The following is a 26,744-nucleotide window of genomic DNA, read 5'->3' as shown; positions in this document are numbered from 1 at the left end:
CTGATCGCAGTATAAATGTGAATGGCGCCAAAAATGTGTCCGATGTGTCCGCCATAACGTCGCAGTCCTATTAAAAATCGCAGATCGCCGCCATTTCTAGTAAAAAAAAATAATTAAAAAATAATAATTCTGTCCCCTATTTTGTAAGCGCTATAACTTTTGCGCAAACCAGTCGCTTATTGCGATTTTTTTTTTTTTTTTTACCAAAAATATGTAGAAGAATACAAATCGGCCTAAACTGAGAAAAAAAAATGTTTTTTTTTTTTTAAAATTGGGATATTTATTATAGCAAGAAGTAAAAAATATTGTATTTTTTTCAAAATTGTCTCACTTTTTTGTTTATAGCGCAAAAAATAAAAACCGCACAGGCGATCAAATACCACCAAAAGAAAGCTCTACTTGTGGGGAAAAAAGGACGTCAATTTTGTTTGGGAGCCACGTCGCACGACCGCGCAATTGTTAGTTAAAGCGATGCAGTGCCGAAAGCTGAAATTTCACCTGGGCAGGAGGGGGGTATATGTGCCCAGTAAGCAAGTGGTTAAAGGACTGAAATAGTGATGAAGAGTTATGTGTATTTGCTTGGTCTAATTAAAATATTGAAATGATTGGCTCTAAGAACATAGCACTGATCCATGTATAACCAGCAAATGATTTTTATTTTGTCTTTGGTCGTTTGAATGCACATCCCCAACATCATAAAAGTGATAGCAATAGCACCCGCCTTCCTTATCTGCTGCTCTGTTTTTTAATGTTCTTGTCTTAAACGTGTCAGGGAACAGGTGTGCTCTCTGCATTAACAAGTCATGTTTAACAAAGATTAGCCGGGAAGGCAGCAGACAAAATGTAATTAAAAACTTTGAGATTTCACAGATGCATTTAATTCCATTTAAACAGCACTTAAAACAGAGAAATAGATACAGATCTGGTTATGCTGTTGGACCGACTAATTATCTGAAGTAAAGCCAGCCACGGACAAACTATGGTCTGAGACTCGCAACAAGTCGGACCGCTGGGAATAAGTTCAGTAGTCTCTGAAAATTGATCAGAGGGAAAGCATAGCAGTAGATTCCAGGTGCCTGTTTTTTCTTTTTTTTCTTTGCTTAATTAAAATGTTAAATAGCACTAATATGATGTGGCCCCATCACTTTAAATAGGCAAGTGTGACAGACAATGCAGACTGTCATCTCAACAAGCCGCAGCATGTGTACAGCCCAGTGCCCCCCCTCCATTTTTTTTGGGGGGGGGGGGGCCAAACAGACCCACCACGCCCAGAGCCATCTTAATAGCATCATGGGCCCCTGGGCAAAGTAATGCTCTGGACCCCCTACAATGATGACAGTGCAAGTAAACAGACATCAAGTAGGTAGGAGGCAGACTGCCTCCCCTGTGTATCTATCACTCTCAGTGCCATCATGGGTCCCCCAATTTCAGGGCAGCGTGGGCTCAAATTAGCTGCTTTGGGGAAAGTGCAGCGGCCCTCCATGCAGCTGGGGCCCCTGGGCGGTGCCCAGGTGTGCCCTCTCATTAAGACAGCCTGGCCACGCCTGCCTGCCCGCCCCGCACTTACCCCATTCAGCTTCTCCTCCTGGCAAATCTGGTCGCTTCTTTCCTTGCCAATCTGGCCTTAGGACCTGCTTCTTGTCCTGATTTGCTGGGAGGAGAAGCAGGAAGACAATAGCGAATATTAATTTGCTCAGGTCACAAGTGGGCCGAGCCCACCCTTTTTGGAACCAATTAGAGACTCGGGCTCTAACCCGATTGAACACCTTTGGGATGAATTAGAGAGGAGACTGTGAGCCAGGCCTTCTTGTCCAACATCAGTGCCTAACCTCACAAATGTGCTTCTGAAAGAATGATCAAACATTCCCATAGACACACTCCTAAACCTTGTGGACAGCCTTCCCAGAAGAGTTGAAGCTGTTATAGCTGCAAAGGGGAGCTAACTTAATATTGAATCCTACGGACTAAGACTGGGATGCCATTAAAAATCATGTGTGTGTAAAGGCAGGTGTCCCAATACTTTTGGTAATATAGTATATGAACAAAGCATATCCCTCTATAGTGTGTACTTGTCCCATTTAAGAGTACCAAGTGTCACTTTTGTCTGCTGCTTTGTTTCTCTGCTATAAGCATGAATCACTTCTGAAGCCTCGTACACACGACCGAGGAACTCGACGGGCGAAACACATCGTTTTGCTCGTCGAGTTCCTTGTTAGGCTGTCGAGGAACTCGACAAGGCAAGTTTCTCCATTCCCGTCGAGGAAAAAGAAGACATGCTCTCTTTTTGGCTCGACGGGATCCTCAACAGTTTGCTAGTCGAAAAAATGTACACATGACCGGTTTCCTCTGCAAAAAAAAAATCCCAGCAAGTTTCTTGCTGGTTTTTGCCGAGAAACTCGGTCGTGTGTACGAGGCCTGACTAGTTTTCCTGACACCAAGAGACAAAAGGTGACAGGGGAGGAACCTCCAGCTGATTGACAGCCTCAGCTCTATTCCTGTAGACCTATTCTCAGATCTCTAGTTACTGAGCTCTGCAGAGTGTAAATTCAAACCTCTGCCCCCTTTTTTCTTAACTTTCAGACAAGTTTTATAATTCAGCATTTTGAACAGATGTAGAGAGGAGAAGACTGTAGATAGACAGGTAAAACTTATGTAGGAGGATTTGTTTCATCTCTGTATATCACCTGAGGCCAGTTACTTCACTGGGTATATGTAAGAATTTACAAGCACTTTAAAGCGTAACTCCACCTTTGGAAAAAAAACATTCCCCTCTGGGTGGTCTATGTACTTTGCAGGGATTTGACCACACTTTGTTGCAGATTCTGACCATGTCCATGTGGAAAGTGAATCTAATGGGAGTGGTTTCATAAATATCATTTAGCTGCTGCACCTGCAGGGCACTAATGAGGAAACTTGCAGGGTCTGCAGCCCTTTAGGCGTGATTTCCTATTGGGAATATCTCACCAAAATTTTTATTTTTGTTGCAGGGGATGCCTGATATCTGACTTGTATCTTTGTGCAGACTTCTGGGGAAATCAGTGAGCCAATCACACAAGCAGGAAATTGTGTTTCTGGGGGGAATTCTGTATACATTCTGGGCCAGATTCTCAATGGCGTTACGACGGCGCAACACCATTTGCGCCGTCGTAAGTCCTAATCTGGCCCAGGGTATCTATGTGACTGATTCTTAGAATCAGTTACGCATAGATATCCATTAGATCTGACAGGCGTAAGGCTCTTACGCTGTCAGATCTTAAATGCAATTTTTTTTTCCCGCCGCTAGGTGTCGCCTCGTCGTTTTCCCCGTCGTCTATGCAAATTAGCTATTTACGCGAGATTCCCAAACGTACGCACGCTCGACGCAGAGAATTTACGACGTTTCCGTAGCCTAAGCGACGCGTAAAGTTGCCCCTGGGTCTATGAGGCGCAGCCAATGTTAAGTATGGCCGTCGTTCCCGCGTCGAAATTTAAAAATCAACGTCGTTTGCGTAAGACGTCCGTGAATGGCGCTGGACGCCATTTACGTTAACGTCTAAGCAAATGACATCGGTGCGACGTCATTTAGCGCAATGCACGTCGGGTAATTTACCCGACGGAGCATGCGCAGTACGCTCGGCGCGGAAACGCGCCTAATTTAAATGGTGCCCGCCCCATTTGAATTGGGCGGGCTTGCGCCGAGCGCATTTACGATACACCGCCGCAAGTTTACAGGTAAGTGTTCTGAGAATCAGGCACTTACGCTGTAAACTTGCGGCGGTGTAACGTAAATCACATACGTTACGCTGCCCAGGAGCAACGTAATTATATGTGAATCTGGCCCTCTGTGTACAGAACACCTCCAGGTAGCCATATTGCATTGCATTTGACAGAACCTTACAGCACTGCAGATTGAAAAGAAAGGTGATTATTAATAACATTTAATTACAATACAACTTGTGTCACAATTGTATACACTATATCATTTTCTGTTTATTTGTTGTTTTTTCCCCCCACAAGAGTTGCTCTTTAAAGCAGGAATGTTACTGGTTGGAGCACCAGGTGAAATGAAGGAAAAATGCTTAAAAAAAAAGCCTTGTGTGTTTCCCAGAAGACAGCGGAGGAGGACAGTGTAGGCGCAGGAAGTGGCGTAGGTCACAGCAGTGATCTATGCCAGGAAGTGGGAGCAAATACCTGTATTTTTGGAGGATTTCAAAAAGTGGAAGTTCCATTTTTGGGTGGAACTCCACTTTAAGGCTTCATGTACACTGCTGCTGGTAAACAAACGTTTAGGAGCAGCTGGGCGTTTTTTTTCATCTGCCCTTGAACTCTCCTCTGTTATCTTATCAGTCCATGTAGACAGCATTGTTTATAGTCGCTTCTAGGCAGTTGAGCTTGGAAGCATTTTTTGAAAAGCAAACGCCTGTAACAGCTTGTAAATGCGGTAACTCGCGTTTATCTGCGTTTCATTTACAGACGTTTTTATTGGAAAAACTTTTTTACTATTTTCAATGTAAAAAACGCATGTAAACGTGTCAAAACTGACATTTTTAAACGTCAGTTACTATCTGTCAAGTTAAATAGTTCAGGAGAGGTTTTAAAATGTCCCGTGTACATGAAGCCTAAAGCTGAATTCCAGGCAGATATAAAAGATGTAATTCAGTATTAGGCCAATAAATGTGTTTATGCAAGGGCAGGACCAGCAGCCAGTCAGGTGTACTGCATGCAAATACACTGACAGGAAAAATGCTGATAGGAATATAGAGCAAAGTGAGCAGCAGAATAACCTCATCAGTCTGCTGCTTATCCTTTGCTGTTCAGACTGCAAGTTGGGGGTGAAGGGAGAAAGCCACTGAATTCCTTGTACAGTGAACACAATGAGGAAGTTATAACCCTTGCTGGGTATAGCAGCCTGGCTCCAAAATAATAAATTATAAGTTATGTACGTTTGCCATTTGGTGCCTGCACTGCAGCACTAAAACAGGAATCATGTCACCTATTTATGATGCCCTCTCTGAGACAAATGATTTGCCATTTTTAATGAAATGCAAACAACACGGTATTATAACTATACATTAGCAATAGCTTCAGCCTGCTTTTCATATATATTATTAGGATGGGATGTTACTCATACGTATTATGAGGACCTGCAATATTGAACCTAATGCATTAATTAAATAAGCTTTTAGCTTACATGAGGAATATAATTCTATAGAAGAGAAGAACAAGGGCTGCCAAGCTCTGCAGAGGTTATATAAAGGTTTAACATCATCATTTGAAGTTTCCTAATCCAATAAATCCACCAGGATAAAAGCAAGAACATCAATGACTACTGATGGCAGTTTAGTTTATAGTTCTGAATCTAAAAATTACACAGAAGGTGGAATGTAAAGATGTAGAAGTTTGACATATATAGCGCTACCCCTGCAGGGACCGCTGGTAATTGGTTCTCCTGCACACCCAGGCAACACGCTTTCTCCGCATGCATCCAAACACAAGAAATCAGTTCTTTGCCTTTGTTTTTGGTGTTATATTAGGGTTAACAACTTGGATGAAGGGATTTACGTGATGCCCAACTGGAGGCAAAGAACAACAATAAAAAGGCAGGGCCACCATCAGGGGGGGTGGGGGGGCAGCCCATACACATGTAGGGGGCCCAAGTGTCCTGAGGGGCCTGGCGCACATGCCCCAACCATGGCTGGAGCTCCCCCCCCCCCCCAAGCTGCTTTGGTTGCTGTTCAGGGCTACTTTCCGGGTTTGGCCCATCCCTTTCCTTGTGTAGAACTGCTTCAGCTACACTGTTTGAAGGCTCTACTATCCCTCCTGGCTGCTCTGAAGATCTCCTAGGATAAAAAGGATTAAGCACAATGCTGTCCTTTTAGAAAGCTTGCTACATGTAGCAGTCTCTCCCCTTAAAAAAAAACTCCCTTGATGTACTGAGGTACTCACTCTGTCCTCCTTGCTTCCACTTCTTTCAGGCAAGAATCAAAGTCAAACTGCTCTGCTGAATGGATCCTCCGGAGCCAGCCCGAGCCCAGCCAGGACATTCCGCCTGGGGATTGGTCAAGTTCCCTCAAGTATGCAGATCAGCCCTTCTGGCCTCTGCCCACTAACTTCTAGAGGTTTCTCCAAACTTCCAGACCCAGGGGGTGGTACCAGAGACCTGCTTGAATGAGTCATCCACCCTGATCTGCAATAAGCCCTGATCAGTGTTGCCAGCCTACCATATTAAAACTTACTGGCACCGCCAAGATTTTACTGGCATGCCCCCTCCCCCCAGTAACCACTACCATCATCGTGCTAATGCCATTTTTAAATGTTTTTATTACATACCTTATTTTAGACCCAGTAATATCATAATTGTGTCTCTGCCTTTCTCAATATAATGCCGGTATATCATGGCTGATGGGAGGATCTGGCAGGGTGCTGTACGTAGCTTCCTGACAACATCACAGCACTTTACCCCAGTACTCCTATTAAGTGTCCTCAGCAATAATGCAAGCAGCGGGGTGGCTCTTGGCAGGAGTTATGCAAATATCAAAATGCCACAGTGGAAAGTTAGTCTGGAGGAGTGGGCATTCCTAGGCAGGCTACATTTACATGCAGAGCATCCGAGATCAGTGGTCTCCAAACTGCGGGCCAGGGGCCAGATGCAGCCCTTTGCTTGCTTTTACCAGCCCTTGGGGAACTCTTTTCATCCACTTTTAACAACAATGGGGCATAATTCCTCTCCCCACTGAAACCAGTGAAGAGGCACAATTCCTTCCAATGACACCAATGATTAGGCATTATTCCTTCCAATGACATCAATGATGGGGCACAACTCCCCCCCACTGACACCAATGATGTGGCACAACTCCTCCCACTGACATACAGGATGGGGCATAACTCCTCTCACTGACACCAACAATGGGGAACAACTCCCCCCACTGACACCAATGACGGGCACAACTCCTTCCACTGACACCAATGATGGGGCAGAACCTGGTCCACTAACACAAAGGATGGGGCACAAGTCCTCCTACTGACACAAAGGATGTGTCACAACTAATACCACTGACACCAAAATTGGTGCACAATTCCTCCCACTGATACCAACAACTGGGCTCAATGGCACCAATTATGGGGCACACTTCCTCCCAATGACACCAACAATGGGACACAATTCCTCTCACTGACTTAGTCTTAGTTTTTCTACTCACAGTGGCCACAGTCCAACCCCCCTAAACTTTGAAGGACAGTAAATTGGTTCCCTGTTTAGAAAGTAGAAAGTTTGGAGACCCCTGCTCTAGATAACACACACACATATAATACTGATCCCCCATGATTAAAATAACTCAAATCCAAAGAATACAAGGGGCAGATCAGACTGTGAGGCTGGGGAGGAAAAAACTAGATGATGCTGGATGTCGTTTAGCTAAGGAATGGGGTGGGGTCTGTCTGTCTTTCTGCAGCTTCTAATGCATGAAAAGGTAACCCCTACTGTACCTGGCCTCCTGCAACAACCCTCTTAAGACCTCCCCTTACGTACCACCACTATAGATATTAATTAGACTGACACAAAAGCGTTGGGAAAAAATTGGCCGTTGTACGGCCCCCTTTTATTTAAATAAATAATTTAACAATAACCAAAAACAAGTAAAGCATCATATTATGGCTGCCGATCCCTGGAGGCCCTAACCAGCAAACTATTTTTCCTTATATCTGCTTAACCACTACCTGGTCCCTGCCGCATTGCACCGACTCGGGGACGACCACCTTCAGCAGATATATACCATTCCTTTGCCAGTTAATCCCCATAACTGTTATTCACCGGGGACCCATACCTGAGATGTGACCCCACCCATTAAATTCCATAACCTTTTTTACCATGCCTCCAAAGACCCAACCGCCACCCACGTGACCGTACCAAACAGGAAACCAACTACCACCAAAACCAAATCAATAAAAGAAAGATCACAAACAACCGCGGCACCCCGTACTCGCAGACCAACCTCCAAATAATGTAGGGCGGGTGGGCGGGAACTTTCTTCCTCCTCGAGTGCCTGCCTCACGCTGTGCCGCGCGCCGTAACTCCACCACTGCCCCTCCCACAAATATGAACGGGCCAATCCCCGGTCTGCCAGCTTCCCGCCTGAAGTTTAACCCTATCTGGCCCAGGCTGCTGGGCACCTTTTCATGCCGCCCTGCGCCTATGTCTTTTTCTCTTGCTCCGGGCTTCCTTGAAAAGGTAACCCCTACTGTACCTGGCCTCCTGCAACAACCCTCTTAAGACCTCCCCTTACGTACCACCACTATAGATATTAATTAGACTGACACAAAAGCGTTGGGAAAAAATTGGCCGTTGTACGGCCCCCTTTTATTTAAATAAATAATTTAACAATAACCAAAAACAAGTAAAGCATCATATTATGGCTGCCGATCCCTGGAGGCCCTAACCAGCAAACTATTTTTCCTTATATCTGCTTAACCACTACCTGGTCCCTGCCGCATTGCACCGACTCGGGGACGACCACCTTCAGCAGATAATGCCAGTTAATCCCCATAACCAGTTATTCACCGGGGACCCATACCTGAGATGTGTCCCCACCCATTAAATTCCATAACCTTTTTTACCATGCCTCCAAAGACCCAACCGCCACAGCGCAAGGTGTGAAACCTCACACCTCTGCGCCCCGCCAGAAACGAACAGCTCTCTGTATGCCCTCCTGTAGACCCAGATTCCACAAATCCATGCCCACCGAGTTCAGGTGCACCCCATCCTCTCGGAGGTACCTCCAAGTTTCCAACTCAAGTTCCCGGTGACGCACCACCAAACCACCAACGCGAGCCACGAACTTCCCAATCTCCTTGTTGGCTTTTACCCTGGCCCTGTTTACCTTTGACACCGACCTGGCGTGTCGCCAAGCAGTGCGCCCTACCATATCTGACCACACCACCACCATACGGGGAAAAGCAGACTGCAGCCGAAGCACGTCCAGCTTGACGTCTCGAATGAAGTGCCTGCTCGACCGGGCACCCAGGTCGTTGCCACCCACATGCAGGACCAGGACGTCCGGAGGCCTAGCCCACCTAGCAGCCCTGTGCACCTCTGGGACCACCCTTCCCCATAACAGCCCCGGGATACCCACCCACCGGACCACTGCTTCTGACCTGGGAAACCCTAGCTGTCGGCCATCCGGCCGGACATCAGCTCTTTTTGCTCCCCAGCGGACAAACGAGTGGCCCAGAATCCACACTAGGCAGACGCGATCTGAAAGACAAAACGACCAACATAACACACTCGAACTCAATACCACACCCAGAAAAACTCAAGAAAAGAAAGTGACAAGTGGAAACAAAAAACAGCAGACACCACCCAGTCACCCCCCAACTAAACCAGGTGAGGTCGAACATAAATCTTGAACCTGTCGGACTCCCACCTGCCAATGCGTTTTACAACCGCCGCATCCAAACCCCAGCGGGCGGCCTCGGTAGCCGCCCCAATCCGAAAGGAATGCGAAGAGAAACTGCGATCCGCAATGCCCGCTGCAGTGAGGCAGCGGCGCATCACCGATACGAACTGAAAGGTAGACAACGCAGACCCGTCAACATGGACCAAAAAGGAACCCGACACCTCCGGGCGAACCCCCAGATAGGCCCCAACCACCACCACCGGGCAAATGTCCGATCCCGGCACCCGCCGTAAGCGTACCAGCGCCCCCTTTCCCGCCTGATCCGTCTTGGACCGTCGGATGAAAAGTCTGACCGACTCCCCATCGCAACTGACATCCGTTGCCGCCAAACCACCCTGAGCCACCCTTGAGGGACTAACCAACTCCCCCACTCTAAGGGCGCCGTAAAAGGCCAGGGCGAAAGCCGCCCTGAACAGCAACGTCTCAAAAACGGACGTGCAAACCGAGGACGTCTGCAACAATAATGTCCGTAAAATATCGAAAGTGATAGGCCGGCGGCCGTCCGGCCGCCGGGCCCCCTTCCCATAGCCCCTCAAGGCTTGTTTGACCATAAACTCTTTGGTGAAATCCGGCAAGCCCCGGATCCTGAACCAAAAAACCAGTCCCGCTAGCCGCCGGCGCATGCCCGATACGGACACCCCCTCGGCAAAACACAAGCAGACAAAGTAAACCACAAGCCGGCAATACTCCCCGCTGCCGCCGTCTAAACTTACCCGCTGTAACAACGCCTCCCACTCTCTCCAGACCTTAGAGTAAAACGACCACGTCGACTCGCTCAAGGACTTCCGAATCAGCCCGAAGGCGATTCCAGCGCAATTCGCCACAGATGGGGAGGACAAGGCGTTCCGTGCTCTTCCGCTCCTGGCGCCAACTCCCGAAACCTGTCCAACAGAAAACGGGAAAGCGCGTCAGCCACCGTGTTCTCCACCCCCGGAATGTGCACCGCATACAAGAAAACATTCAGACGGAGACAAGCCAGAACCAGATACTGCAGCACTCTAACCACTGGGGGAGAGGACCCAGATAGGGAGTTAATGACCAGCACCACCCCCAAGTTGTCGCAATGGAGGCGGACCTTCTTGTTGCTGAACACAGAGCCCCAAAGTTCCAGCGCGACCACTACCGGAAAGAGTTCCAGCAGTACCAAATTTTTCAAGAAACCCGCCTGACCCCACTCAGCAGGCCAACGCTCCGCACTCCACCTACCACCGAGGAACGCGCCATACCCCGTGGACCCAGCCGCGTCCGTGAACAGCTCAAGGTCGTAGTTGCTGACCGGCCCCTCCATCCAGATAGACCGGCCATTGTATTCGTCCAAAAAGTCGCGCCACACCCCGAGGTCAGCCCTGTGCTCCGACTTCAGCCTAATGAAATGCCCGGGCGAGGTGACCCCGGCCGTGGCAGCTGACAACCGTCTGCAAAAAATCCTGCCCATGGGCATGATACGACAAGCAAAATTGAGCTTGCCCAGAAGAGACTGCAGATCCCGTAACCGAATTTTCGTTTTACACGCCGCCAGACCGACCTCCTCTTTCAATGCCCGAAGTTTATCGTCAGGCAGACGACATTCCATCGCCCTGGAATCGATTTCGATCCCCAAGAACTTGATCACCTCCGCGGGGCCTTCCGCCTTATCCCTCGCCAACGGCACGCCAAAACGTTCCATCAGATGTTGTATTGTAGCCAGCAGCACACCACACACCTTGGACGCAGGGGGGCCAACGCACAAGAAATCGTCAAGATAGTGAATGACGGAGTTGACGCCCGACACATCCCTGACCACCCATTCCAAAAAGGAGCTAAATGTCTCGAACAGAGAGCACGATATAGAGCATCCCATCGGCAGGCAGCGATCGACGTAGAAGGCCCCCAACCACCGACAACCTAACAGGTGAAAACTACGCGGGTGAACCGGAAGGAGGCGAAAAGCAGCCTCAATGTCTGTCTTTGCCATAAGAGCCCCCTGTCCGTAGCGCCGTACCCAAAACACTGCTGCGTCAAAAGAGGTATACGACACCGCACATGCCCCGGGGTCAATGGCATCATTGACCGAGCCACCTTTCGGAAACGAAAGATGATGGATAAGCCGAAACTTGTTGGGCTCCTTCTTAGGAACGACGCCCAAAGGCGAAACCACCAAATCCTCCAATGGGGGGTATGGGAAAGGGCCGCCCATGCGGCCCAAAGACACTTCCTTGGCCAGCTTTTCAGAGACCACCTCCGCGTGCAGCAATGCGGACCTCAAGTTGTCCGCCGGCGGGGGAATCCTTGGGAGGGCACACGGAATCACAAACCCATCCGTGAAACCCTCCCGCAACAAACGGGCAGCCGCCCGATCCGGATACCTACTTAGAAAGGGGGACATCCTGTCCACCCTCACCGGGGTCCGACCTTTTTCCCGTAACATCTCCGGCGCGTGATTTTCCGGCTTTAAAACAGCGAGAGAAGGGGTGCGCTCCCCCGCAGTGGGAGCATTCGTGTTTGTAACGGCAGGTCGTTCCGAACTTGCAAGAGCCCTCATTGTACTGCCAACACTGACCCCGCTTTTTTGTGGCCGACTGTCCCGGGGTGGAAGGACTTCCGGCCCCCGACTGAAAGGACGACGTCGACGCCCGCGGAGAAGACATGAGTTTCATCCACAAACTGATGTCTTTATGGTCCCACCTCAACGCCCGACGTTAGGCTTTGCGTTGACGAAATTGTTCGTCATAGCGCAGCCACGCCACACCGCCGTACACCCTCTGGGCCTCGCCAATGGAGTCCAGGTAGCAAAAAAGCGGCGAACAGTTCTCCGGCGCACGTTCGCCAATGACGCTCGCCAAAATAGCGAACGCCTGCAGCCAGTTACTAAAAGTGCGCGGAATCAAATGGTAGCGACGTTTTTCTTCGTCCTCCTTCTTGGAGTCCTCGAGCTTCACCCTGTCCAAGTTAAATTTTTCCAGCGAGAGCAGCGTGAAGATCTCCACGTATTCCCCCCGCCAGATTTTTTCCCGCACTTCCTGTTTTAAGTGAGCCCCGAGCGGTCCCTCGAAGCAGACGTAGACCTCGCACTTGGCCGAATCGGCCAGGCGGATAAGGTCCGACTTCTTGGCCGCCTCCTTCTCGGGCCCCGACGACGAAACCGCTTCCTCCCCCTGGGCCACCGCTGCAACCGACGCGGCCCCCTGTACAGCTGGCACGGGAACGGCCCCTGCACCCTCCTGCGCACGCCCCGAGTCCGCGACCCAGGCCGACACCGGCGGAGAGCCCGCCGCTGCGCCCGCCTCAAAGCGCTGTACCAACGACCGTAGCCCGACCATCAGGTCGCGCAAAGCCCCGGCACCTACCCCCCCAGTTACGGAAGGTGCGATCCCCACCGTGGGACCCCCCTTCTCCACCTGGCTACCCCCAGCCCCAGACACACATAAAGAAGAAGGCAGTAAAGAAGATTGAGAGTAAGACAAGGACTTACCGGGCCGAACCGGACGAGATCCCGCCGTTGCCGAGCCGGAATCCACCGTGGCCCCACGAGCTGGAGCGATGTCCTCGGTGTCGCTGGACAGTTCCCCCTCCGAGCCGGACGATTCCTGGAGAGCGCCTGTAAGCCGGGCTGGGGATGTTGTACCGCCCGCCGAAGGCCCCGGCTGTTCGTCGTCCGTTCTGCGTCGCTGTGAAGCAGGCCTGGATGCCCCCGTCACGACAGGATGGACCCTCTTCACCCCCCCCCACGGGAGGGGCCTTGCTTCCGACCTCCGTGTCAGTAACCCTTGGACCCCGACTGGATCCAGGTGTGGAGGGGTCGCCGGCCGTCAAAGGCTGCATGCTCGGACCCGCCGTCATTCTCCTCCCCCGCTGAGCTGCCACCGCCGGCGCAACACGCCCCGGGGATGGCGCCGCAATCTCCTGGGCCTTCTTCCGAACCGGGACCGGGGATGGGGAATGGCTCTGTCCCCGTCCCGCGCGGCTCCGCCTGCGTCGGGGATTCCTCCCGGCTCCCGCACCTGCTCCGGATGGTGGAGGCAGGGACGGATGAGCCCGAGGGTCCGTTACCGGGCTCCCAATGTGGCTGTCACGGTCTGGAGTCAGGCTCAGAGGCCAATTGCTATAGCAGTGACAGAACAGGTATACAGGCAGTAGAGTAGTCCAGGAACAGGCCGAGGGTCAAACACAGGTGGTTGCAGATTGGGATCAGGCAATAGAGAAGTCCAGGAACAGGCCGAGGGTCAAACACAGGTGGTTGCAGATTGGGATCAGGCAATAGAGAAGTCCAGGAACAGGCCGAGGGTCAAACACAGGTGGTTGCAGATACAATGGCAGCAGAGCAGACAAATCGCAAGGCACTGGCTGGGAAGGCACAATATTCTGGCAAGGAGGAAGTGCAGAGACATGGCTTATATCAGGAAGTTCGTGGGAGGAGCAAGGGGTTCAAGGTTCAAGACAATCAAGACACAAGGCAGGAATGTTCAATGGATCAGATGGGTTTGTCCAGCAGATCACACAGGGAGCTGTCCAGCATCCCAGATAGCTCAGTGAGAAGGTTCACTGCCAGACATAGCTGAGGTCCCAGGTTCAAATCCCGGTCCTGACAGTACTCCCCTCCTCCCAGGACGTCCACTGGACGTCTTAGGGCCTGGTTTGTGAGGGAACCTCTGGTGGAATTCTCTTGTTAATCTAGGAGCATGAACGTTCTGCTCAGGCTCCCAAGAATTTTCTTCTGTCCCGTATCCTTCCCATTGAACCAGATATTGCAATTTGTTCCTATAGATCCTGGAATCAAGAATTTTCTCCACCACGTATTCTTCCTCACCCTGTACCTCAACAGGTGGAGGGGGTGGAAGTGTTCTTCCAGAAAAAGTATTTTCGTGAAAAGGTTTAAGTAGCGAAATGTGAAACACAGGGTGAATCTTCATACTTGCTGGAAGTTTTAGGCGAAAGGCAACTGGGTTGATCTGGGCCAAGATCTGGAAAGGTCCCACAAACTTTTGTCCCAACTTTGCAGATGGAACATGAACCTTCAGATTTTTAGTAGATAACCAAACTTGATCACCCACATGAAAGGTAGGAAGTGCTCTGCGATGTCTATCTGCAGCCTTCTTGTAACTTTCCTGAGCTTCCCTCAAAGTCTCGATCAATTTTCCCTGGATCTCCTGTAAAGCAGTTAATCTGTTGGTAACAGCAGGAATTGGAGTTGAGATAGGGAGATCAGGGATAAAAGCTGGATGAAGCCCGGTATTTAGGAAAAAAGGGGTCTGAGAGGTGAAGCTATGTTTAGAATTGTTATAAGCAAACTCCGCCGTAGGAAGATAGTCCACCCAGTCATCCTGAAGATAACTAACAAAACATCGGAGGTACTGCTCTAACGTTTGATTGGTCCTCTCGGTCTGACCATTAGACTGAGGATGAAAAGCAGAAGATAGATTAATTGTTACTCCTAAAGCTGAGCAAAAGCTTTTCCAAAATTTTGAAGTGAACTGTACTCCTCGGTCAGAAACTACATCTTCTGGAATTCCATGTAGTCTAAAGACTTCTCGAACCATCAACTCTGCAGTTTGTTCTGCAGAGGGTACCCCCTTCACTGGTATGAAGTGAGCCATCTTAGTGAAGCGGTCAATAACAACCAAGATAGTGGTCATTTCTTTAGAGGGGGGTAAATCAACCACAAAGTCCATAGAAATTGATCCCCATGGTCTTGATGGGACAGGGAGTGGCTGGAGCAACCCCAAAGGAGAAGCTCGGGGTGTCTTATTGCGAGCACAGACCAGGCACGAGGCTACATAACTTTTGACATCTCTTTTGTACCCAGGCCACCAAAAGGAACGGGATAAAAGTTCCTCCGTCTTAGAAACTCCAAAATGTCCAGCAAGTTTGGAGTCATGAACCAACTTGAGGACTTCAACCCGAGCAACTTCAGGTACATAGAGGCGATGTGCTTGAGTCCAGAAGCCATTCTTGTAATCAAGGATGATGTTCATAGGAGGATCTTTGAGGAGTGGGTCATTCTCATACCCTTCCTTGAGAAGACTCAAGAATGCTTTAGAACTTGTGACACCTAGAAAGTTCTTTTGAGGCAGGACTGTGTATTCAGAGTTGTCTTCCTGGAGAGGCCCAGACAACATTCGTGATAAGGCATCAGCCTTACCATTCCTTGACCCAGGTCGATATGAGATAATAAAATTGAACCTGGAAAAGAATAATGACCAACGTGCTTGTCTAGAAGACAATCTCTTGGCAGAACGAATGAATTCCAGATTCTTATGATCAGTGAGAACGGTTACAGGATGCTTAGCGCCTTCCAGCAAATGCCTCCATTCAGAAAATGCTTCTTTAATTGCTAGCAACTCCTTATTCCCAATGTCATAATTTCTTTCGGCTGAAGACATTACACGAGAAAAGTAAGCACAAGGATGTAGCTGCATCTTTTCACCATGTCGTTGGGAGAGGATAGCTCCCACGGCAGAGTTTGAAGCATCCACTTCCACTATAAAAGGTAATTCAGGATTGGGATGTACCAATACCGGTGCAGAAGTAAAAAGAGTTTTTAACTTTCCAAAAGCAGCCTGTGCCTCAGATGACCACACAAAGGGCACCCCTTTCTTTGTTAGCTGGGTAATTGGAGCTATCACCTTAGAGAAGTTCCTTATAAATTTTCGGTAAAAGTTGGCAAACCCGACAAATCGTTGGATTTCCTTAATGTTTCCGGGGGCAGGCCAATCTACCACTGCTTTAATCTTCTCAGGATCCATGCCCACACCATCTGGAGAAATAATATACCCTAAGAACTGGATCTGGGTTTGTTCAAACTCACATTTCTCCAATTTGATGTAAAGTCGATTCTGCCTTAATCTTTCAAAGACAATGCAAACATGCTTGCGGTGCTCTTCCAGGTTATCAGAAAAGATAAGGATGTCATCCAGATAAGCAATGACAAATTGGTCCAACAGATCTCGAAAAACATCATTTATGAAGTGCTGAAAGGTCGCAGGGGCATTGCAGAGACCAAAAGGCATGACCAAGGACTCAAAATGCCCATATCTGGTTCTAAAGGCGGTTTTCCATTCATCTCCTGAACGAATACGGACCAGGTTATATGCCCCCCGTAGGTCAAGTTTTGTAAACACTTTGGCAGAACGAAGTCTTTCCAACATTTCCGAGATCAAGGGGAGTGGATAACGGTTTTTAATTGTGACCTTATTCATGTGCCTGTAATCAATGCATGGACGCAAGGTGGAGTCTTTCTTTTCAACAAAGAATAGAGCAGCTCCTGCAGGAGATGTTGAGTGTCTAATAAAACCCTTTTCTAAATTTTCATCAAGCCACTCCCTGAGCACTTTTAATTCAGGTTCTGAGAGATTAAAAAGGCGGCCAAAAGGTATTTCGGCCCCTGGAAGCAGCTCAATGGGGCAATCGTATGGGCGATGAGGAGGTAATTGATCTGCATTTTTCTTATCACAGACATCCCGGAATGCATGGTATTGTGGAGGCAAGTCGCCATATGACTGGGTAGTTACCACACCAACTTGCAATTCCTTGACCAGCGGAGAACTTGTTTGATAAGATTCCCTACAGTGTTCCTTGCAGTGGGAGGATGTGAAATCTATGGTCTGTGCTCCCCAGTTGATAGAGGGATTGTGAGTGGAGAACCACGGAATGCCCAAAATGATGGGAAATTTGGGTGATGTGATCAACTGAAAGCTGATGGTCTCACGATGATCCGCCTCAAACTGGATTACCAAAGGAACGGTTTTATGGGTAACAGGTCCTGAGGATAAGGGTGAACCATCAACTGTCTCCATCTCAATAGGAGAAGATGTATTTATGGCTTGAATGTTATTGTGGTGGGCAAACTCTATATCCATAAAGTTTCCTCCAGCCCCAGAGTCCAGCATAGCAGAGCAGGGGATTTCATGGCCCTCAGAAATTAGCTTAATGGGCATGACAAAATGAGTTAATAAAGAATTAACCTTATTTGCTTCCTGAATTAAAGGAGAGACGGACTGAGAAATTGAGTTTATTTGTTCAGATACTGTAATATCTGTTGCTGCAATTGTTCTTTTAATTTTATTGGGACAATTAACTGCGTAATGTCCGGAGTCTCCACAATAAAGACATAAGTTCTCTGAACGTCGTCTTTCTTTCTCCTGAGTAGTAATAGATCTTTTAAGAGCATCCACCTGCATAGGTTCAGGAGTGTCAGAATCAGGAGTAAATCTTGAAACCTTAGGAGGATACTGAGTAGTAGAAAAACGCATGCCACCATTACTGCCTAAGATTCCCAGTCTCTCCTTTCTCCTTTCAGTAAGTCTTTGATCAATTCGAATACACAATTTAATAAAAGCCTCAAGGTCGTCAGGACTTTCTACTCTGGCAAGCTCATCTTTTACTTGTTCCGCGAGTCCTTGACGGAACTGACTCTTTTGTGCTGCTGGATTCCAATTGGTATCTGAGATCCAGCGTCGAAATTCAGTTGTGTACTCTGCAACAGAGCGTCTACCCTGCCGTAAATTGTGCAATTTTGCCTCAGCAGTAGTGCAGCGGTTAGGATCATCGAAAACTTGGTTCATCGCAGTCACAAAAGAATTGAAATCATCCAGGACGACATCATCTTTCTCCACATAAGGGGAGGCCCAGGCTAAAGCTTCCTCAGTCAGGAGGTTGATAATAAACAGCACCTTTTTCCTGTCCGAAGTAAATGCAGCAGGTTGCATCTGAAAGTATATGCGACATTGATTAAGGAACCCTCTATAATGGCGGCGGTCTCCGTTAAACTTAAGTGGTAGGGGCATTCGTGTATTAGTATCTACGGCAGCAGTGTCTCGAGCACGAAAGTCACGCAATTGTTTATTCATATCAAGGATTTCCTCTTGTAGTGCTTTCACTTCAATTTGTAACTCAGAACATTTTTCCTGGTAGTTAACAGCAAACGTCTGCAACTCAGCGATTTGCACCCTGAGAGGAGCTACAGCAGCTGCTACAACGGCCTCCATGTTTTGGGCCAGGTTATTCTGTCACGGTCTGGAGTCAGGCTCAGAGGCCAATTGCTATAGCAGTGACAGAACAGGTATACAGGCAGTAGAGTAGTCCAGGAACAGGCCGAGGGTCAAACACAGGTGGTTGCAGATTGGGATCAGGCAATAGAGAAGTCCAGGAACAGGCCGAGGGTCAAACACAGGTGGTTGCAGATTGGGATCAGGCAATAGAGAAGTCCAGGAACAGGCCGAGGGTCAAACACAGGTGGTTGCAGATACAATGGCAGCAGAGCAGACAAATCGCAAGGCACTGGCTGGGAAGGCACAATATTCTGGCAAGGAGGAAGTGCAGAGACATGGCTTATATCAGGAAGTTCGTGGGAGGAGCAAGGGGTTCAAGGTTCAAGACAATCAAGACACAAGGCAGGAATGTTCAATGGATCAGATGGGTTTGTCCAGCAGATCAGACAGGGAGCTGTCCAGCATCCCAGATAGCTCAGTGAGAAGGTTCACTGCCAGACATAGCTGAGGTCCCAGGTTCAAATCCCGGTCCTGACAGTGGCGCTGAACCGTGGGTGCAGGCTAGGGACTGTAGCGCTCCGGTGGGTGAGCCCGCCGAGCACGCCGCCCCCGCAACACAGGCAGATCCCTGGCGGCCGCACCCTGAAGGGCTGCAATCTGGCTCTGCAACCAGTCCGTCCCCATGATGGCCGCCATGTCCTGGAGCTGAGTCGCCAGGTCCCAGGGATCCGCCATGAAAAAACAGGAGGAGAGCTGAGCTGAGAGGTCAGTGCACGAACTTTCTTCCTCCTCGAGTGCCTGCCTCACGCTGTGCCGCGCGCCGTAACTCCACCATTGCCCCTCCCACAAATATGAACGGGCCAATCCCCGGTCTGCCAGCTTCCCGCCTGAAGTTTAACCCTATCTGGCCCAGGCTGCTGGGCACCTTTTCATGCCGCCCTGCGCCTATGTCTTTTTCTCTTGCTCCGGGCTTCCTCACTATAAGAAACATCATGATCCTGCTTTATGTAGGAACATAGGCACCCTCTCTTGCTCATAGGGACTATGGGAGGTGTAATATTCATTGAGCAGTGTACATGGGGGGAGCACTTTGGGAGCGCATTGAGGACATTACAGGAAGGCAAAAAAACTGTGTAGCGCTGGTCTGCCAACGAGTCGGGTGCTATTGTAAATTTAGGGGTGTCTGTGCTAATAGTTGGGCTCAGACTCTATTAATTCTATTTAAATTAGCCTCTGTTCTGGCTATGGTTGTGCTCGGTAGACGTTTTCCCTTGTTGCCTGTAGGTGGCGTTACCATTTCAGGCCCATGTTGGAACTCAGGCAGACTGTAGTGTGTTAAGTGACCCTTCTCCGCAGCAGCTCAGTGGGAGTGGTGCCCCGCTGTGCATGCTCGGAAGGGGTACTTAAGGGTCAGACGCCGTTTTCCGGGGTCCTTCGCCTCATGGCCCTCCTGGCGCGAGGTGGGTGTGCGTGATTTCAGTCTCGGGACCAAGTTGTGTTCCTATAAAGTAGGCCCAGCTATGCTGGCTGAGGCCTATGGTTCTACAAGGGATCCCAAGCTGTCCATCCAAGTGGAGGAAGCTTCTTAGCGAAGGAAAGCGGGAGAGGACCTGCCCTGGAGGAGACAAGCAAGGCAAGCTGATGTCTCGGGATAGGCCTGGTGACCTTGTTAAGGAAGGGATCCACTATGCAAATGATCTTACAGTTTGCCGGATTGGCTCAAAGGCTCTTTGACTGTAAGGCAGGAAGTTCGGGACTTTAAATCCTGTGGCAGAGGTTTCCTGACTATCCATTCTGTGTTCTCAGACATTCTGTGGCAGAGACTGTTTCTATACTGTCTGTGCATCATTCCATCTGCTAGGCCATATGAGAGGGGTCTATCCAGGTGAGCAATACCCATTCAGGAGCGAGTGGCGAAAATTGGAACTTTGAATACTTTTGTGCATTCTGTACTGCGTACCTGAACCTTCCCCTTCTCTCTATACTCTCCACTTTCTTCACAAGTTTATGCAGCAAAAATAAAGCCTACAGTTGAAGGTTTTACATCTTGTGTGGACATTGCAATTTCTACAGACTTCCTCCCGGGACAACGATATTGTTTAGTGTGACTATTGTCATTATTGATATTTTTTAGTGTTTAGTAGTGGATGTGTATGGATTGTAAGGATATTGTTTAGTGTCACGTTAATCTCCAAAGGCATCTGACTTCTCCTTTATCTGTATTCAGCAGTTTTGTAGAAAGTACAGCTGCACTTTAACTGCTTTTTCTAAACTATTCAACTTAATGATGAACATATTTATATTAAATAATTCACTTTGTACATTACCCAGAACTGAAATGACAGTTAAAAGCCGAGCAGCAAACTGTTCCGACTTATTACATTAAATGGCAGCTCAGGAGATGTCACGCTCTACAATAAAAAGGCAGCTGTCACCTAACGGCACATGAAAAATTCAACCGCTGCGGTGACAACCAAACTGCAGCTTGGTCACTACTTTTCTTTCAAGCTTTTTTATCAGGCCTGTTGTTTCTCAAAAATAAAAGTGTTTGTGATTTAATATTTGATTAGATTTCCTTAGGCAGTAAGAACTCTGTTACAATGTAGGAGGAAAAAATGGAGAACGCAGTCACGATTTCTTGTTCTGCCTGTGAGGGGTGACTTAATGAAAAATGCCCCCTCAAAGCTGGAATGAGAAAAGGGACTTGATTATGATGAGCAAAGGGAATAACCCGCTTGGGGCTCTGGCACAGATGGCGTACACAGGGGGAAAAAATCTGAAATGGATCTGGAATAGTTGAACACGATATCAAAAGAAAAATGGAAAAAATGACCTAGGGGCAAGTCATGGACTTTGAGGGCACTGTAAACTGGTAGAGATAGTAGTCACCACAAACAGGGGGAAATTTTTGCTAAAAAAATATATTTATTACATAAGGTATTATTAAACACTTTAAGAAAGTCTCCATATGATTGAATTTGCACAAAAACAAAATTACACAGCATTACAGTATTCAGTGAGAACCATCAGGAATTGGTAATTAGACATAATTGCATAAAAAAGAATTTGAACTGGTTATTGAGATATACTGTTGATAAAGACAAACAAAGAACCTCCAACCACTTATAGATTGTAAAAGTTCCTGAGGAAGGACCGAAGACTGCATAGACTGAAGGTCTAAACAATGACAAAGGAATCGCTGTGGCCTGACATGTTTCGCGCTGAGATATGGCGCTTCTTCAAAGGGCTTTTTGTTATAAATGTGCTACAATAATGGAGAAAAAACATGAGTATATAAATACATTTCACATGCATATATCATATAGTGAACCGAGATAAAAAATAGAGATAGAGTAGCTGTGGATGCTGGCAGGCAGGCTAAATGCATGCAGGAAAAGAAACAGGGGAGGGAAGACCCAAGGGTAAAAACCAGTGGGGGAGGGAAGGAAAAATTGGAGAAAGATGAACTCTCAGGCCCAGAAAACACCAACCCGCAGCCGCAGAGTGTCCCTAATCTCACATAGCGGGGACAGGGTAACATGGTAATAGAGAATTCACCAACCTGCGGCTCGTTTTACTGCCCCTTCTTTATCCTACATAGCGTGGCCGCATAAGATATAGTCAGTTTTCTTACTGCTATATCTTTAGTGACCACAGGGTGGCGATCCCGCGCCATCCCTGTGAGTACTATATCCAATGCAGTATGCTCGTTCCACCTGTGGGGCGCGCGCATTGGTAATTATGCGGCCAGCCCTGATGACATCACCCGGCAGCGCCGAGGTGTATGTCGATCCGGGCGGGACAGGGAGCTATTTAAGGGCCCTCAGCCCTAGCACATACATCTGTAGCCTCCCGGGAGGCTCACGGACACCATTTATATGCCCGCAGCTCTACTATCAGGTATGTTTTCTACCTCCTTATAAGCTATTTCAATCTGGTTCACTCCTTATGGCAGCGCTATTCTAAGCCCTCTATTTGTCTATTTCAGAGACCTGGCAGGGCTTGTCTATACTTGGTCCCTTGTTATCTCTCTGGGGTGCATCCATTGTGAATATTGTGTTTAAATTCACTGTATTGCTATATGATTAGCTTACACCTCTGTGTCAATTTCAACTCACCATGGTTACAGCCTGATTAGCTCCATCTACCTTCATTGGGTAAGCCTCGTTCTGCTATTTTATTTAAATGGTTATGCATGTCATTTTAGAACTTAGCATCTTATTGCTATATATTTATCCATAGATCTTTAGCTGCAATCTGCATTGGCTATATACCACTATGGTGCAGATGGAACTTTTTCACTGGATGCCAGTACAAGTTTATTTTTTTAACCATTAACCCCTCACCAGTTCAGACTCCGGGTTATTGCTACCCCTAATCTCAACTGATGCTCCTCTAGGTAAGCCAGCTTGGTCAGTACTAGATCTACTATATTATTATCTTTACCTTCACCATACCCTGTATGACCTCTATTACCATGTTACCCTGTCCCCGCTATGTGAGATTAGGGACACTCTGCGGCTGCGGGTTGGTGTTTTCTGGGCCTGAGAGTTCATCTTTCTCCAATTTTTCCTTCCCTCCCCCACGGGTTTTTACCCTTGGGTCTTCCCTCCCCTGTTTCTTTTCCTGCATGCATTTAGCCTGCCTGCCAGCATCCACAGCTACTCTATCTCTATTTTTTATCTCGGTTCACTATATGATATATGCATGTGAAATGTATTTATATACTCATGTTTTTTCTCCATTATTGTAGCACATTTATAACAAAAAGCCCTTTGAAGAAGCGCCATATCTCAGCGCGAAACATGTCAGGCCACAGCGATTCCTTTGTCATCGTTTAGACCTTCAGTCTATGCAGTCTTCGGTCCTTCCTCAGGAACTTTTACAATCTATAAGTGGTTGGAGGTTCTTTGTTTGTCTTTATCAACAGTATATCTCAATAACCAGTTCAAATTCTTTTTTATGCAATTATGTCTAATTACCAATTCCTGATGGTTCTCACTGAATACTGTAATGCTGTGTAATTTTGTTTTTGTGCAAATTCAATCATATGGAGACTTTCTTAAAGTGTTTAATAATACCTTATGTAATAAATATATTTTTTTAGCAAAAATTTCCCCCTGTTTGTGGTGACTACTATCTCTACCAGTTTACAGTGCCCTCAAAGTCCATGACTTGCCCCTAGGTAATTTTTTCCATTTTTGAATATATTTAGGACGCGGCACACGCACTATGATCATGCATCCACATGCTCACTACATGTGAGGATGCATCAAAATTTATCTTCTCCACGATATCAAAAGAGCACGATGTGAAAAATGCAATCTGTAGGACCACAAATCATAACACACCGCCAATTCAAATGACTTCTTTTTATAACCACGGCAGCTAAACAAACTGTAGCAAAAGCGTGGAAATCAAACTCTCTCTGCATAGAATCAGTCAAACAAAGAGTCACACAATCTATGATAAATGCTAAAACTGAAGCTATACTACTAGATAAAGTTTATAATTTTGAATCCTACGGAGACCTTGGATCAAACACTATTTACCCCCTGGTTTGGACTGTTCACTAATTTCTCCCTGAAGCCCCATACACACTGTGGGCCAGATTCACGTATCTGGGCGTATCTTTGTGCGGGCGTAGCGTATCCTATTTACGCTACGTCGCCGCAACTTAAGCCTCGTACACACGACCGAGGAACTCGGCGGGCGAAACACATTGTTTTCCTCGTCGAGTTCCTTGTTAGGCTATCGAGGAACTCGACAAGCCAATTTTGTCCATTCCCGTCGAGGAAATAGAGAACTTGCTCTCTTTTTGGCTCGTCGAGTTTCTCAACAGTTTCCTCAACGAAAATGTACACACGGCCGGTTTCCTCGGCAAAAAAATATCTCCCAGCAGTTTCTTGCTGGTTCTTGCCGAGAAACTCGGTCGTGTGTACGAGGCCTGAGACAGGCAAGTGCAGTATTCACAAAGCACTTACTCCGTAAGTTGCGGCGGCGTAGCGTAAATGGGCCGCGTAATTCAAAGTAGGCTGGTAGGGGGCGTGTTGCATGGAAATAAATCATGACCCCACGTAAATGACGCGCCTAACGAACGGCGCATGCTCAGTATCACGTCGAATTTTCTCCCTAAGTTACGCCGGCTCAATGTTTAGTCGACGTGAACGTAACCTACTCCCATCCCCATTCACGGACGACTTACGCAAACGACGTAAAATACGATGCTGTTCTGACGTTTCCGACGTCCATACCTTAACATGACTTACCCCTGCTTTATGAGGGGTAAAGTTACGCCGGTCGTACACCTTACGTAAACAGCGTATTTTAATACACCGGGCGCAAGTACGTTCGTGAATCGGCGTATCTAGCTCATTTGCATATTTGACGCGGAAATATACGGAAGCGCCCCTAGCGGCCAGCGTAAATATGCACCCCAAGATACGACGGCTTAGGAGACTTACGCCGCTCGTATCTTGGCAACAGTGAGGCGTATCTGATTCTATGAATCAGGCGCAGAGATACAACGCCTCCATTCGGACTTACGACGGCGTATCTGGAGATACGCCGTCGTAAATCCTTTGTGAATCCGGGCCTAACAGTTTTCCTGCAGGTTTTTCTCTTCAGGTTTACCATGTAGTGCAAGGGCCTGCCTGATTGCATACGAAACTCTTGAGGTTTGACCTCATATTAGATGGTTTTGGTAAACCTGAAGACAAAAACCTGCAGGAAAACTGATAGTGTGTGTGGGGCTTGAGAGATTATAATATCCACCCGCTACTATGATTACCTTCACCTGATTGGAACACATTCTCTGATTAGATGAGGTGGAAATCTTGACAACACTGCCCCTCTTCTCCACCTTGTCCAATCAGAGAAGACCTAGTATTCATTAAAAAAAAAAAAACATTTAAATGGTGGGAATCACTGTGGCATCACTGACTACTACAGTAATTGTCACCTTCCATGGTGGTTCCTCAGGAAAAAAAATATCCATACCTTCATTGGTCCTAGCTGGATCAATGTAACTATCCAACTCCATGAAGTCCTGAACTCCAGGCAGATAAAAAAAAGGTGCTGTAACGGACGTATGAACTATTCTGCCAGGACATCCTATAATACTCCTACAGTGAGGTCTACAAAGAACTGCATGGCTCGTTACAATTGGATTTACCACATTGTATTCTGAGCTCAAAGGGTTAATTATACAAGGGATTTTTTCACTGCTGAATGCTAATATTCCCTTTACATAGCTAATGGACTCTCCTTTGTGTAGTAACAGCCTCCTGCCAGGTGTATTCTAACGTAATGATCTGTGAGTGTATATTGTTCTAAAGGTTAATTGAATTCTATTGAGAAAGGAATGTGCCAGGCCAGGTCATGTTAAGTAGATCTCGGTGCCGGAACGTCTAGCGACTGATTGATTCAAGGAGATCATTGTGTTTGAGTTCTGGTAATGAAGAAATGTTTATAATTAGCTCAAAGAAGGTGATTGAAGCTTCCCCACGGTGTGATGTGTGGGTGGGGACAGTTTGATTGTTCATGTGCCTTGAATACTGTATAAAATCTCAGAGTGAACCATTAAAAAATCAGTCCTGCTTGACTCTGCAAACGTAGCCCGTCTCGTTTCTTGAAAGGGCATTCGATGGGATATACCGGCGGTATCTGCATATCGCAGCTTGCCAGGGAAAAGGACTTCTCCAACGGCTGATACCCTCTCACTACATGGGTAGCCGTTACAGGTGCACATTCATTTAGCTCTATGTTCATTTAAACATTCTTAATATTAATGCAACTAGTTTAAGTACCAGAATTTAACATGCTGGCAGCATTACAATACCCTATATACATAGTTGCCAACATTTTAAAAAAAATTCCAGGGACACTTTGCAGCACAGCTATTAATTAATTACCACACTGACTTCTCCGAAGCTCCACCCACTCCGCATAATCTTCACCTGGCGAAGATTATGCGCAGTGGGTGGAGCTTCGGGGAAGTGGAAGTGGACAAGTGGACAAATGTATATAGTGAGGTTTAAACTGGGAGCCAATCTGCCAGGTTGTATGAAAATATATTGAGAATGAACCGGCTGATAGGAGGAGAGAGGAGAGTGAGCAGCAGGATAAGCTCACCTCACCTGTCTCCTGCTGCACTTTCACTGTCCATTCAGCAGGCAGTGGGTGGGGAGATGACAATCATTGCATTCATTTACTGTAAGTTTTGTCACCAGCAGACTGTTCTGCATGACGGGAATGTGTACATTTCAGGAGTGGATGGACAAAAATACAAATCCTCTGGCAGGTAAAATGGCTTCTTTACTTATATTTGTATTTAGTTGTTTGCCTG

General features: G+C 47.5%; 1 protein-coding gene and 1 long non-coding RNA gene across 3 annotated transcripts in view; one reads left to right on the top strand and one right to left on the bottom strand.

Moving 5' to 3' along the window:
• RAB3C (RAB3C, member RAS oncogene family) overlaps nucleotides 1–26,744 on the bottom strand; it is a 215,162-nt gene that overhangs the window by 133,703 nt on the left and 54,715 nt on the right. The window lies entirely within an intron of this gene.
• LOC120928633 lies at nucleotides 22,649–23,510 on the top strand. The gene is made up of 2 exons (XR_005747269.1): nucleotides 22,649–22,796; nucleotides 23,151–23,510. It is a non-coding gene; the product is annotated as an uncharacterized LOC120928633 (long non-coding RNA).

Source organism: Rana temporaria, chromosome 1, assembly GCF_905171775.1.
Source record: "Rana temporaria chromosome 1, aRanTem1.1, whole genome shotgun sequence".
NCBI classification, from domain to species: domain Eukaryota; kingdom Metazoa; phylum Chordata; class Amphibia; order Anura; family Ranidae; genus Rana; species Rana temporaria.
Note: the sequence above shows the minus strand (reverse complement) of the source record. Positions and strands in the feature narration are given on the sequence as shown.